General features: G+C 39.6%; 22 non-coding genes across 22 annotated transcripts; all 22 read right to left on the reverse strand.

Annotated features, from left to right (window-relative positions):
* Positions 1-1,185: 1,185 nt before the first annotated feature.
* trnaq-cug (transfer RNA glutamine (anticodon CUG)) lies at positions 1,186-1,257 on the reverse strand. Its single transcript has one exon. It is a non-coding gene; the product is annotated as a tRNA-Gln (tRNA).
* A 574-nt stretch (positions 1,258-1,831) lies between these two features.
* trnal-cag (transfer RNA leucine (anticodon CAG)) lies at positions 1,832-1,914 on the reverse strand. The gene has a single exon. It is a non-coding gene; the product is annotated as a tRNA-Leu (tRNA).
* Positions 1,915-2,160: 246 nt separating this feature from the next.
* trnal-cag (transfer RNA leucine (anticodon CAG)) lies at positions 2,161-2,243 on the reverse strand. The gene has a single exon. It is a non-coding gene; the product is annotated as a tRNA-Leu (tRNA).
* Positions 2,244-2,721: 478 nt separating this feature from the next.
* On the reverse strand, positions 2,722-2,793 carry trnaq-uug (transfer RNA glutamine (anticodon UUG)). The gene has a single exon. It is a non-coding gene; the product is annotated as a tRNA-Gln (tRNA).
* Positions 2,794-3,365: 572 nt separating this feature from the next.
* Positions 3,366-3,448, reverse strand: trnal-cag (transfer RNA leucine (anticodon CAG)). The gene has a single exon. It is a non-coding gene; the product is annotated as a tRNA-Leu (tRNA).
* A 685-nt stretch (positions 3,449-4,133) lies between these two features.
* trnaq-cug (transfer RNA glutamine (anticodon CUG)) lies at positions 4,134-4,205 on the reverse strand. The gene has a single exon. It is a non-coding gene; the product is annotated as a tRNA-Gln (tRNA).
* Positions 4,206-4,697: 492 nt separating this feature from the next.
* trnal-cag (transfer RNA leucine (anticodon CAG)) lies at positions 4,698-4,780 on the reverse strand. Its single transcript has one exon. It is a non-coding gene; the product is annotated as a tRNA-Leu (tRNA).
* A 478-nt stretch (positions 4,781-5,258) lies between these two features.
* On the reverse strand, positions 5,259-5,330 carry trnaq-uug (transfer RNA glutamine (anticodon UUG)). The gene has a single exon. It is a non-coding gene; the product is annotated as a tRNA-Gln (tRNA).
* A 572-nt stretch (positions 5,331-5,902) lies between these two features.
* trnal-cag (transfer RNA leucine (anticodon CAG)) lies at positions 5,903-5,985 on the reverse strand. Its single transcript has one exon. It is a non-coding gene; the product is annotated as a tRNA-Leu (tRNA).
* A 246-nt stretch (positions 5,986-6,231) lies between these two features.
* On the reverse strand, positions 6,232-6,314 carry trnal-cag (transfer RNA leucine (anticodon CAG)). The gene has a single exon. It is a non-coding gene; the product is annotated as a tRNA-Leu (tRNA).
* A 671-nt stretch (positions 6,315-6,985) lies between these two features.
* Positions 6,986-7,057, reverse strand: trnaq-cug (transfer RNA glutamine (anticodon CUG)). Its single transcript has one exon. It is a non-coding gene; the product is annotated as a tRNA-Gln (tRNA).
* A 492-nt stretch (positions 7,058-7,549) lies between these two features.
* On the reverse strand, positions 7,550-7,632 carry trnal-cag (transfer RNA leucine (anticodon CAG)). The gene has a single exon. It is a non-coding gene; the product is annotated as a tRNA-Leu (tRNA).
* Positions 7,633-8,308: 676 nt separating this feature from the next.
* On the reverse strand, positions 8,309-8,380 carry trnaq-cug (transfer RNA glutamine (anticodon CUG)). The gene has a single exon. It is a non-coding gene; the product is annotated as a tRNA-Gln (tRNA).
* Positions 8,381-8,872: 492 nt separating this feature from the next.
* Positions 8,873-8,955, reverse strand: trnal-cag (transfer RNA leucine (anticodon CAG)). The gene has a single exon. It is a non-coding gene; the product is annotated as a tRNA-Leu (tRNA).
* A 477-nt stretch (positions 8,956-9,432) lies between these two features.
* trnaq-uug (transfer RNA glutamine (anticodon UUG)) lies at positions 9,433-9,504 on the reverse strand. Its single transcript has one exon. It is a non-coding gene; the product is annotated as a tRNA-Gln (tRNA).
* Positions 9,505-10,076: 572 nt separating this feature from the next.
* On the reverse strand, positions 10,077-10,159 carry trnal-cag (transfer RNA leucine (anticodon CAG)). Its single transcript has one exon. It is a non-coding gene; the product is annotated as a tRNA-Leu (tRNA).
* Positions 10,160-10,406: 247 nt separating this feature from the next.
* Positions 10,407-10,489, reverse strand: trnal-cag (transfer RNA leucine (anticodon CAG)). Its single transcript has one exon. It is a non-coding gene; the product is annotated as a tRNA-Leu (tRNA).
* A 248-nt stretch (positions 10,490-10,737) lies between these two features.
* trnal-cag (transfer RNA leucine (anticodon CAG)) lies at positions 10,738-10,819 on the reverse strand. The gene has a single exon. It is a non-coding gene; the product is annotated as a tRNA-Leu (tRNA).
* Positions 10,820-11,298: 479 nt separating this feature from the next.
* Positions 11,299-11,370, reverse strand: trnaq-uug (transfer RNA glutamine (anticodon UUG)). The gene has a single exon. It is a non-coding gene; the product is annotated as a tRNA-Gln (tRNA).
* A 578-nt stretch (positions 11,371-11,948) lies between these two features.
* trnal-cag (transfer RNA leucine (anticodon CAG)) lies at positions 11,949-12,031 on the reverse strand. The gene has a single exon. It is a non-coding gene; the product is annotated as a tRNA-Leu (tRNA).
* A 245-nt stretch (positions 12,032-12,276) lies between these two features.
* On the reverse strand, positions 12,277-12,359 carry trnal-cag (transfer RNA leucine (anticodon CAG)). The gene has a single exon. It is a non-coding gene; the product is annotated as a tRNA-Leu (tRNA).
* A 489-nt stretch (positions 12,360-12,848) lies between these two features.
* Positions 12,849-12,920, reverse strand: trnaq-uug (transfer RNA glutamine (anticodon UUG)). Its single transcript has one exon. It is a non-coding gene; the product is annotated as a tRNA-Gln (tRNA).
* Positions 12,921-13,424: the final 504 nt, after the last annotated feature.

Genomic DNA, 13,424 nt, shown 5'->3' on the forward strand with positions numbered 1-13,424 from the left:
CAGTTGAGAATTTTTTACAGTGTATACAGTCATGGAGACCATTCAAGTGACAGTATTTCCCTGGAGTTGTCGAACCCACGCCTCCAGGGGAGACTACGACCTGAACGTAGCGCCTTAGACTGCTCGGCCATCCTGACTTGATGTGCTGTAAAAAATGTCACTTTATTTTTTTGTACGAGAACGTCAAAGCTGTACTAGTCAGTGCCGCAAATTTTTGATTCAGTTGATTCAATATGAAATATCCCGTGTATTCACACTTATGTATAATAATATGATGAAGTTCTAAAATCAGTTTATACTCAGAAACAAGGGCCACACGGTGGTGTAGCGAGAAGACCCGGGTTCGAGCCCCGGTTGGAACAAGGGCCTTTCTGCATGGAGTTTGCATGTTCTCCCCGTGTGTGCGTGGGTTCTCTCCGGGTTCTCCGGCTTCCTCCCACAGTCCAAAAACATGCAATGTGGGGATAGGTGAATTGAACACTCTAAATTGACCATAGGAGTGAGTGTGAGAGTGAATGGTTGTTTGTCTCTATCTGTGTGTGGCCCTGCGATGGACTGGCGAACTGTCCAGGGTGTACCCCGCCTATCGCCCGATGTAGCTGAGATTGGCACAGCACCCCCCGCGACCCTCTGGTTGAGGATAAAGCGGTAGATGATGACTGACTGACTGACTCAGAAACAAACTGGTCACCACTGTTCTGATCAAGAGTTTGCATTGAAGCCAGTGGTTGAAGTTGAACCCCTGCGCCATTGAAGTCCATTTTTGTCATCCAGTTTATTAATTAGTTAGATGGGTATCAACACTAAAATAAAATAAAACAAAAAAAAAAAAAAAAATAGGTCAAGATTTAAATAACGGTTAAAGTGACTCACAACAAAGCAGCTCAGGTATAAAAACCCATTTTACTGAACCAGTGAAATTGATTTTTAGTGTGAAATTATAAACTTAACCATAGGGCAATTATTTTGTAACAATTCACATGTGAAAGTAATGACAGTAACGAATGCACATGTAAGGAATGACTTGCTGTGGTCTCATCTACATTTCTAAGCACTTGTCAGTGAGACAGATGGACTACAGTGGTGATGATTGAGTTTCTGACTGTGAACAATCAGCTGATTTCAGGGTGTTGTGTCATTCTTCATCAGTTTTCAAGTGTAAAGGACTGAGGATTGTTTAAAATCAGGTTCCACCGAGATTTGAACTCGGATCGCTGGATTCAGAGTCCAGAGTGCTAACCATTACACCATGGAACCGTCTTGTTTAGTTGGAAACAGTTGAGATTTTTTACAGTGTATACAGTCATGGAGACCATTCAAGTGGAAGTATTTCCCTGGAGTTGTGGGTGCGAATCCTACTTTAACACTTTACATCTGGATTGTGTTCTGGGCTGTTTCACATAACATCACACATCACTCTGGCAAGAAACTAGATAGATTTTACACTTATTCTATGATGTGTCGCTCAGGTGACCCTAACGACCCTCATTCACAACTTGACTCAGGTAAAACTAACAACCTGAAAGTGGGTCAGAGGCAAAATACCTAGGGTTTTTATTTATTTATATATCCACAAGTCAGTCAGAAGTGAAGAAGCCATGAGAGGTAAAGTGTGTTCAAGTTAAGGCCAGTTGTCTATAGCTAACTCCTGAATTTGTTGGTGAGCGTTATATAGACTTTGCAAAGTTGATATATTCCAATATTGGGCTAATATGATAAGAGATGTGCGGCTGTTTTTTTCCTTTCCCCCCAATTACCAATGTGAGGCACCTGGACATGAGAAAGACCTTTGCTTTATGTGTTGAGTACAAAGAGCACTTAAAACTGTTTCTGTCAGAAGTGGGATTCGAACCCACGCCTCCAGGGGAGACTACGACCTGAACGTAGCGCCTTAGACCGCTCGGCCATCCTGACTTGGCTTTCTGTAAAAAATGTCACTTTTTTTTTTCACCAGAACGTCAAAGCTGTACTAGTCAGTACCGCAAATTTTTGATTCAATTGATTCAAAATGAAATATCCAGATGTGGATATTGTGATGCCTCACATAAGAGATGTGCGGCTGTTTTTTTCCTTTCCCCCCAATTACCAATGTGAGGCACCTGGACATGAGAAAGACCTTTGCTTTATGTGTTGAGTACAAAGAGCACTTAAAACTGTGTCTGTCAGAAGTGGGATTCGAACCCACGCCTCCAGGGGAGACTACGACCTGAACGTAGCGCCTTAGACCGCTCGGCCATCCTGACTTGATGTGCTGTAAAACATGTCACTTTATTTTTTTGCACGAGAACGTCAAAGCTGTACTAGTCAGTGCCGCAAATTTTTGATTCAATTGATTCAATATGAAATATCCCGTGTATTCACACTTATGTATAATAATATGATGAAGTTCTAAAATCAGTTTATACTCAGAAACAAACTGGTCACCACTGTAATCACTGTTCTGATCAAGAGTTTGCATTGAAGCCAGTGGTTGAAGTTGAACCCCTGCGCCATTAAAGTCCATTTTTGTCATCCAGTTTATTAATTAGTTAGATGGGCATCAACACTAAAATATAATAAAATGAAATAAAATAGGTCGAGATTTAAATAACGGTTAAAGTGACTCACTACAAAGCCGCTCAGGTATGAAAACCCATTTTACTGAACCAGTGAAATTGCTTTTTAGTGTGAAATTATAAACTTAACCATAGGGCAATTACTTTGTAAAGATTGTTTAAAGAGAGGTTCCACCGAGATTTGAACTCGGATCACTGGATTCAAAGTCCAGAGTGCTAACCATTACACCATGGAACCATCTTGTTTAGACAGAAACAGTTGCGATTTTTTACAGTGTACAGTCAAGAAGACCATTCAAGTGACAGTATTTCCCTGGAGGCGTGGGTTCGAATCCTACTTTAACACTTTACATCTGGATTGTGTTCTGGGCTGTTTCACATAACATCACACATCACTCTGGCAAGAAACTAGATAGATTTTACACTTATTCTATGATGTGTCGCTCAGGTGACCCTAACGACCCTCATTCACAACTTGACTCAGGTAAAACTAACAACCTGAAAGTGGGTCAGAGGCAAAATACCTAGGGTTTTTATTTATTTATATATCCACAAGTCAGTCAGAAGTGAAGAAGCCATGAGAGGTAAAGTGTGTTCAAGTTAAGGCCAGTTGTCTATAGCTAACTCCTGAATTTGTTGGTGAGCGTTATATAGACTTTGCAAAGTTGATATATTCCAATATTGGGCTAATATGATAAGAGATGTGCGGCTGTTTTTTTCCTTTCCCCCCAATTACCAATGTGAGGCACCTGGACATGAGAAAGACCTTTGCTTTATGTGTTGAGTACAAAGAGCACTTAAAACTGTTTCTGTCAGAAGTGGGATTCGAACCCACGCCTCCAGGGGAGACTACGACCTGAACGTAGCGCCTTAGACCGCTCGGCCATCCTGACTTGATGTGCTGTAAAACATGTCACTTATTTTTTTGCACGAGAACGTCAAAGCTGTACTAGTCAGTGCCGCAAATTTTTGATTCAATTGATTCAATATGAAATATCCCGTGTATTCACACTTATGTATAATAATATGATGAAGTTCTAAAATCAGTTTATACTCAGAAACAAACTGGTCACCACTGTAATCACTGTTCTGATCAAGAGTTTGCATTGAAGCCAGTGGTTGAAGTTGAACCCCTGCGCCATTAAAGTCCATTTTTGTCATCCAGTTTATTAATTAGTTAGATGGGTATCAACACTAAAATAAAATAAAACAAAAAAAAATAAAAATAAATAGGTCAAGATTTAAATAACGGTTAAAGTGACTCACAACAAAGCAGCTCAGGTATAAAAACCCATTTTACTGAACCAGTGAAATTGATTTTTAGTGTGAAATTATAAACTTAACCATAGGGCAATTATTTTGTAACAATTCACATGTGAAAGTAATGACAGTAACGAATGCACATGTAAGGAATGACTTGCTGTGGTCTCATCTACATTTCTAAGCACTTGTCAGTGAGACAGAAGGACTACAGTGGTGATGATTGAGTTTCTGACTGTGAACAATCAGCTGATTTCAGGGTGTTGTGTCATTCTTCATCAGTTTTCAAGTGTAAAGGACTGAGGATTGTTTAAAATCAGGTTCCACCGAGATTTGAACTCGGATCGCTGGATTCAGAGTCCAGAGTGCTAACCATTACACCATGGAACCATCTTGTTTAGTTGGAAACAGTTGAGATTTTGTACAGTGTATACAGTCATGGAGACCATTCAAGTGGCAGTATTTCCCTGGAGTTGTGGGTGCGAATCCTACTTTAACACTTTACATCTGGATTGTGTTCTGGGCTGTTTCACATAACATCACACATCACTCTGGTAAGAAACTAGATAGATTTTACACTTATTCTATGATGTGTCGCTCAGGTGACCCTAACGACCCTCATTCACAACTTGACTCAGGTAAAACTAACAACCTGAAAGTGGGTCAGAGGCAAAGTACCTGGGGTTTTTATTTATATATTTGTTTATCCACAAGTCACTCAGAAGTGAAGAAGCCATGTGATTGAGAGGTAAAGTGTGTTCAAGAGATAAGAGATGTGCGGCTGTTTTTTTCCTTTCCCCCCAATTACCAATGTGAGGCACCTGGACATGAGAAAGACCTTTGCTTTATGTGTTGAGTACAAAGAGCACTTAAAACTGTGTCTGTCAGAAGTGGGATTCGAACCCACGCCTCCAGGGGAGACTACGACCTGAACGTAGCGCCTTAGACCTCTCGGCCATCCTGACTTGGCTTTCTGTAAAAAATGTCACTTGTTTCTTTTTCACCAGAACGTCAAAGCTGTACTAGTCAGTGCCGCAAATTTTTGATTCAATTGATTCAATATGAAATATCCCGTGTATTCACACTTATGTATAATAATATGATGAAGTTCTAAAATCAGTTTATACTCAGAAACAAACTGGTCACCACTGTAATCACTGTTCTGATCAAGAGTTTGCATTGAAGCCAGTGGTTGAAGTTGAACCCCTGCGCCATTAAAGTCCATTTTTGTCATCCAGTTTATTAATTAGTTAGATGGGCATCAACACTAAAATATAATAAAATGAAATAAAATAGGTCGAGATTTAAATAACGGTTAAAGTGACTCACTACAAAGCCGCTCAGGTATGAAAACCCATTTTACTGAACCAGTGAAATTGCTTTTTAGTGTGAAATTATAAACTTAACCATAGGGCAATTACTTTGTAAAGATTGTTTAAAGAGAGGTTCCACCGAGATTTGAACTCGGATCACTGGATTCAAAGTCCAGAGTGCTAACCATTACACCATGGAACCATCTTGTTTAGACAGAAACAGTTGCGATTTTTTACAGTGTACAGTCAAGAAGACCATTCAAGTGACAGTATTTCCCTGGAGGCGTGGGTTCGAATCCTACTTTAACACTTTACATCTGGATTGTGTTCTGGGCTGTTTCACATAACATCACACATCACTCTGGCAAGAAACTAGATAGATTTTACACTTATTCTATGATGTGTCGCTCAGGTGACCCTAACGACCCTCATTCACAACTTGACTCAGGTAAAACTAACAACCTGAAAGTGGGTCAGAGGCAAAATACCTAGGGTTTTTATTTATTTATATATCCACAAGTCAGTCAGAAGTGAAGAAGCCATGAGAGGTAAAGTGTGTTCAAGTTAAGGCCAGTTGCCTATAGCTAACTCCTGAATTTGTTGGTGAGCGTTATATAGACTTTGCAAAGTTGATATATTCCAATATTGGGCTAATATGATAAGAGATGTGCGGCTGTTTTTTTCCTTTCCCCCCAATTACCAATGTGAGGCACCTGGACATGAGAAAGACCTTTGCTTTATGTGTTGAGTACAAAGAGCACTTAAAACTGTTTCTGTCAGAAGTGGGATTCGAACCCACGCCTCCAGGGGAGAGTACGACCTGAACGTAGCGCCTTAGACCGCTCGGCCATCCTGACTTGGCTTACGGTAAAAAATGTCACTTTTTTTTTTCACCAGAACGTCAAAGCTGTACTAGTCAGTACCGCAAATGTTTGATTCAATTGATTCAAAATGAAATATCCAGATGTGGATATTGTGATGCCTCACATAAGAGATGTGCGGCTGTTTTTTTCCTTTCCCCCCAATTACCAATGTGAGGCACCTGGACATGAGAAAGACCTTTGCTTTATGTGTTGAGTACAAAGAGCACTTAAAACTGTGTCTGTCAGAAGCGGGATTCGAACCCACGCCTCCAGGGGAGACTACGACCTGAACGTAGCACCTTAGACCGCTCGGCCATCCTGACTTGATGTGCTGTAAAACATGTCACTTTATTTTTTTGCACGAGAACGTCAAAGCTGTACTAGTCAGTGCCGCAAATTTTTGATTCAATTGATTCAATATGAAATATCCCGTGTATTCACACTTATGTATAATAATATGATGAAGTTCTAAAATCAGTTTATACTCAGAAACAAACTGGTCACCACTGTAATCACTGTTCTGATCAAGAGTTTGCATTGAAGCCAGTGGTTGAAGTTGAACCCCTGCGCCATTAAAGTCCATTTTTGTCATCCAGTTTATTAATTAGTTAGATGGGTATCAACACTAAAATAAAATAAAACAAAAAAAAATAAAAATAAATAGGTCAAGATTTAAATAACGGTTAAAGTGACTCACAACAAAGCAGCTCAGGTAAAAAAACCCATTTTACTGAACCAGTGAAATTGATTTTTAGTGTGAAATTATAAACTTAACCATAGGGCAATTATTTTGTAACAATTCACATGTGAAAGTAATGACAGTAAGGAATGACTTGCTGTGGTCTCATCTACATTTCTAAGCACTTGTCAGTGAGACAGAAGGACTACAGTGGTGATGATTGAGTTTCTGACTGTGAACAATCAGCTGATTTCAGGGTGTTGTGTCATTCTTCATCAGTTTTCAAGTGTAAAGGACTGAGGATTGTTTAAAATCAGGTTCCACCGAGATTTGAACTCGGATTGCTGGATTCAGAGTCCAGAGTGCTAACCATTACACCATGGAACCATCTTGTTTAGTTGGAAACAGTTGAGATTTTTTACAGTGTATACAGTCATGGAGACCATTCAAGTGGCAGTATTTCCCTGGAGTTGTGGGTGCGAATCCTACTTTAACACTTTACATCTGGATTGTGTTCTGGGCTGTTTCACATAACATCACACATCACTCTGGTAAGAAACTAGATAGATTTTACACTTATTCTATGATGTGTCGCTCAGGTGACCCTAACGACCCTCATTCACAACTTGACTCAGGTAAAACTAACAACCTGAAAGTGGGTCAGAGGCAAAGTACCTGGGGTTTTTATTTATATATTTGTTTATCCACAAGTCACTCAGAAGTGAAGAAGCCATGTGATTGAGAGGTAAAGTGTGTTCAAGAGATAAGAGATGTGCGGCTGTTTTTTTCCTTTCCCCCCAATTACCAATGTGAGGCACCTGGACATGAGAAAGACCTTTGCTTTATGTGTTGAGTACAAAGAGCACCTAATACTGTTTCTGTCAGAAGTGGGATTCGAACCCACGCCTCCAGGGGAGACTACGACCTGAACGTAGCGCCTTAGACCTCTCGGCCATCCTGACTTGGCTTTCTGTAAAAAATGTCACTTTTTTTTTTTCACCAGAACGTCAAAGCTGTACTAGTCAGTGCCGCACATTTTTGATTCAATTGATTCAAAATGAAATATCCAGTGTATTCACACTTATGTATAATAATATGATGAAGTTCTAAAATCAGTTTATACTCAGAAACAAACTGGTCACGACTGTAATCACTGTTCTGATCAAGAGTTTGCATTGAAGCCAGTGGTTGAAGTTGAACCCCTGTGCCATTAAAGTCCATTTTTGTCATCCAGTTTATTAATTAGTTAGATGGGCATCAACACTAAAATATAATAAAATGAAATAAAATAGGTCGAGATTTAAATAACGGTTAAAGTGACTCACTACAAAGCGGCTCAGGTATAAAAACCCATTTTACTGAACCAGTGAAATTGATTTTTAGTGTGAAATTATAAACTTAACCATAGGGCAATTATTTTGTAACAATTCACATGTGAAAGTAATGACAGTAACGAATGCACATGTAAGGAATGACTTGCTGTGGTCTCATCTACATTTCTAAGCACTTGTCAGTGAGACAGAAGGACTACAGTGGTGATGATTGAGTTTCTGACTGTGAACAATCAGCTGATTTCAGGGTGTTGTGTCATTCTTCATCAGTTTTCAAGTGTAAAGGACTGAGGATTGTTTAAAAATCAGGTTCCACCGAGATTTGAACTCGGATCGCTGGATTCAGAGTCCAGAGTGCTAACCATTACACCACTGAACCATCTTGTTTAGTTGGAAACAGTTGAGATTTTTTACAGTGTATACAGTCATGGAGACCATTCAAGTGGCAGTATTTCCCTGGAGTTGTGGGTGCGAATCCTACTTTAACACTTTACATCTGGATTGTGTTCTGGGCTGTTTCACATAACATCACACATCACTCTGGTAAGAAACTAGATAGATTTTACACTTATTCTATGATGTGTCGCTCAGGTGACCCTAACGACCCTCATTCACAACTTGACTCAGGTAAAACTAACAACCTGAAAGTGGGTCAGAGGCAAAGTACCTGGGGTTTTTATTTATATATTTGTTTATCCACAAGTCACTCAGAAGTGAAGAAGCCATGTGATTGAGAGGTAAAGTGTGTTCAAGAGATAAGAGATGTGCGGCTGTTTTTTTCCTTTCCCCCCAATTACCAATGTGAGGCACCTGGACATGAGAAAGACCTTTGCTTTATGTGTTGAGTACAAAGAGCACCTAACACTGTTTCTGTCAGAAGTGGGATTCGAACCCACGCCTCCAGGGGAGACTACGACCTGAACGTAGCGCCTTAGACCTCTCGGCCATCCTGACTTGGCTTTCTGTAAAAAATGACACTTTTTTTTTTTCACCAGAACGTCAAAGCTGTACTAGTCAGTGCCGCACATTTTTGATTCAATTGATTCAAAATGAAATATCCAGTGTATTCACACTTATGTATAATAATATGATGAAGTTCTAAAATCAGTTTATACTCAGAAACAAACTGGTCACGACTGTAATCACTGTTCTGATCAAGAGTTTGCATTGAAGCCAGTGGTTGAAGTTGAACCCCTGTGCCATTAAAGTCCATTTTTGTCATCCAGTTTATTAATTAGTTAGATGGGCATCAACACTAAAATATAATAAAATGAAATGAAATAGGTCGAGATTTAAATAATGGTTAAAGTGACTCACTACAAAGCGGCTCAGGTATGAAAACCCATTTTACTGAACCAGTGAAATTGCTTTTTAGTGTGAAATTATAAACTTAACCATAGGGCAATTACTTTGTAAAGATTGTTTAAAGAGAGGTTCCACCGAGATTTGAACTCGGATCACTGGATTCAAAGTCCAGAGTGCTAACCATTACACCATGGAACCATCTTGTTTAGACAGAAACAGTTGCGATTTTTTACAGTGTACAGTCAAGGAGACCATTCAAGTGACAGTATTTCCCTGGAGGTGTGGGTTCGAATCCTACTTTAACACTTTACATCTGGATTGTGTTCTGGGCTGTTTCACATAACATCACACATCACTCTGGCAAGAAACTAGATAGATTTTACACTTATTCTATGATGTGTCGCTCAGGTGACCCTAACGACCCTCATTCACAACTTGACTCAGGTAAAACTAACAACCTGAAAGTGGGTCAGAGGCAAAATACCTAGGGTTTTTATTCATTTATATATCCACAAGTCAGTCAGAAGTGAAGAAGCCATGAGAGGTAAAGTGTGTTCAAGTTAAGGCCAGTTGTCTATAGCTAACTCCTGAATTTGTTGGTGAGCGTTATATAGACTTTGCAAAGTTGATATATTCCAATATTGGGTTAATATGATGAGAGATGTGCGGCTGTTTTTTTCCTTTCCCCCCAATTACCAATGTGAGGCACCTGGACATGAGAAAGACCTTTGCTTTATGTGTTGAGTACAAAGAGCACTTAAAACTCTTTCTGTCAGAAGTGGGATTCGAACCCACGCCTCCAGGGGAGACTACGACCTGAACGTAGCGCCTTAGACCGCTCGGCCATCCTGACTTGGCTTAAGGCAAAAAAAGGCCACTTTTTTTTTTCACCAGAAAGTCAAAGCTGTACTAGTCAGTACCGCAAATTTTTGATTCAATTGATTCAAAATGAAAGATCCAGATGTGGATATTGTGATGCCTCACATAAGAGATGTGAGGTTGTTTTTTTCCTTTCCACCCAATTACCAATGTGAGGCACCTGGACATGAGAAAGACCTTTGCTTTATGTGTTGAGTACAAAGAGCACTTAAAACTGTGTCTGTCAGAAGTGGGATTCGAACCCACGCCTCCAGGGGAGACTACGACCTGAACGTAGCGCCTTAGACCGCTCGGCCATCCTGACTTGATGCGCTGTAAAAAATGTCACTTTATTTTTTTGCACGAGAACGTCAAAGCTGTACTAGTCAATACCGCAAATTTTTGATTCAATTGATTCAAAATGAAATATCCAGATGTGGATATTGTGATGCCTCACATAAGAGATGTGAGGTTGTTTTTTTCCTTTCCCCCCAATTACCAATGTGAGGCACCTGGACATGAAAAAGACCTTTGCTTTATGTGTTGAGTACAAAGAGCACTTAAAACTGTGTCTGTCAGAAGTGGGATTCGAACCCCATCTCCAGGGGAGACTACGACCTGAACGTAGCGCCTTAGACCGCTCGGCCATCCTGACTTGATGTGCTGTAAAAAATGTCACTTTATTTTTTTGCACGAGAACGTCAAAGCTGTACTAGTCAGTGCCGCAAATTTTTGATTCAATTGATTCAATATGAAATATCCCGTGTATTCACACTTATGTATAATAAATATGATGAAGTTCTAAAATCAGTTTATACTCAGAAACAAACTGGTCACCACTGTAATCACTGTTCTGATCAAGAGTTTGCATTGAAGCCAGTGGTTGAAGTTGAACCCCTGCGCCATTAAAGTCCATTTTTGTCATCCAGTTTATTAATTAGTTAGATGGGCATCAACACTAAAATATAATAAAATGAAATAAAATAGGTCGAGATTTAAATAACAGTTAAAGTGACTCACTACAAAGCCGCTCAGGTATGAAAACCCATTTTACTGAACCAGTGAAATTGCTTTTTTGTGTGAAATTATAAACTTAACCATAGGGCAATTACTTTGTAAAGATTGTTTAAAGAGAGGTTCCACCGAGATTTGAACTCGGATCACTGGATTCAAAGTCCAGAGTGCTAACCATTACACCATGGAACCATCTTGTTTAGACAGAAACAGTTGCGATTTTTTACAGTGTACAGTCAAGGAGACCATTCAAGTGACAGTATTTCCCTGGAGGCGTGGGTTCGAATCCTACTTTAACACTTTACATCTGGATTGTGTTCTGGGCTGTTTCACATAACATCACACATCACTCTGGCAAGAAACTAGATAGATTTTACACTTATTCTATGATGTGTCGCTCAGGTGACCCTAACGACCCTCATTCACAACTTGACTCAGGTAAAACTAACAACCTGAAAGTGGGTCAGAGGCAAAATACCTAGGGTTTTTATTTATTTATATATCCACAAGTCAGTCAGAAGTGAAGAAGCCATGTGATTGAGAGGTAAAGTGTGTTCAAGTTAAGGCCAGTTGTCTATAGCTAACTCCTGAATTTGTTGGTGAGCGTTATATAGACTTTGCAAAGTTGATATATTCCAATATTGGGCTAATATGATAAGAGATGTGCGGCTGTTTTTTTCCTTTCCCCCCAATTACCAATGTGAGGCACCTGGACATGAGAAAGACCTTTGCTTCATGTGTTGAGTACAAAGAGCACTTAAAACTGTTTCTGTCAGAAGTGGGATTCGAACCCACGCCTCCAGGGGAGACTACGACCTGAACGTAGCGCCTTAGACCGCTCGGCCATCCTGACTTGGCTTACGGTAAAAAATGTCACTTTTTTTTTTCACCAGAAAGTCAAAGCTGTACTAGTCAGTACCGCAAATTTTTGATTCAATTGATTCAAAATGAAATATCCAGATGTGGATATTGTGATGCCTCACATAAGAGATGTGAGGTTGTTTTTTTCCTTTCCCCCCAATTACCAATGTGAGGCACCTGGACATGAGAAGACCTTTGCTTTATGTGTTGAGTACAAAGAGCACTTAAAACTGTGTCTGTCCGAAGTGGGATTCGAACCCACGCCTCCAGGGGAGACTACGACCTGAACGTAGCGCCTTAGACCGCTCGGCCATCCTGACTTGATGTGCTGTAAAAAATGTCACTTTATTTTTTTGCACGAGAACGTCAAAGCTGTACGAGTCAGTGCCGCAAATTTTTGATTCAATTGATTCAATATGAAATATCCCGTGTATTCACACTTATGTATAATAAATATGATGAAGTTCTAAAATCAGTTTATACTCAGAAACAAACTGGTCACCACTGTAATCACTGTTCTGATCAAGAGTTTGCATTGAAGCCAGTGGTTGAAGTTGAACCCCTGCACCATTAAAGTCCATTTTTGTCATCCAGTTTATTAATGAGTTAGATGGGTATCAACACTAAAATAAAATAAAACAAAAAAAAATAAAAATAAATAGGTCAAGATTTAAATAACGGTTAAAGTGACTCACTACAAAGCCGCTCAGGTGTGAAAACCCATTTTACTGAACCAGTGAAATTGCTTTTTAGTGTGAAATTATAAACTTAACCATAGGGCAATTACTTTGTAAAGATTGTTTAAAGAGAGGTTCCACCGAGATTTGAACTCGGATCACTGGATTCAAAGTCCAGAGTGCTAACCATTACACCATGGAACCATCTTGTTTAGACAGAAACAGTTGCGATTTTTTACAGTGTACAGTCAAGGAGACCATTCAAGTGACAGTATTTCCCTGGAGGCGTGGGTTCGAATCCTACTTTAACACTTTACATCTGGATTGTGTTCTGGGCTGTTTCACATAACATCACACATCACTCTGGCAAGAAACTAGATAGATTTTACACTTATTCTATGATGTGTCGCTCAGGTGACCCTAACGACCCTCATTCACAACTTGACTCAGGTAAAACTAACAACCTGAAAGTGGGTCAGAGGCAAAATACCTAGGGTTTTTATTTATTTATATATCCACAAGTCAGTCAGAAGTGAAGAAGCCATGTGATTGAGAGGTAAAGTGTGTTCAAGTTAAGGCCAGTTGTCTATAGCTAACTCCTGAATTTGTTGGTGAGCGTTATATAGACTTTGCAAAGTTGATATATTCCAATATTGGGCTAATATGATAAGAGATGTGCGGCTGTTTTTTTCCTTTCCCCCCAATTAC

This window comes from Solea solea, chromosome 18, assembly GCF_958295425.1.
Source record: "Solea solea chromosome 18, fSolSol10.1, whole genome shotgun sequence".
Taxonomy (NCBI): domain Eukaryota; kingdom Metazoa; phylum Chordata; class Actinopteri; order Pleuronectiformes; family Soleidae; genus Solea; species Solea solea.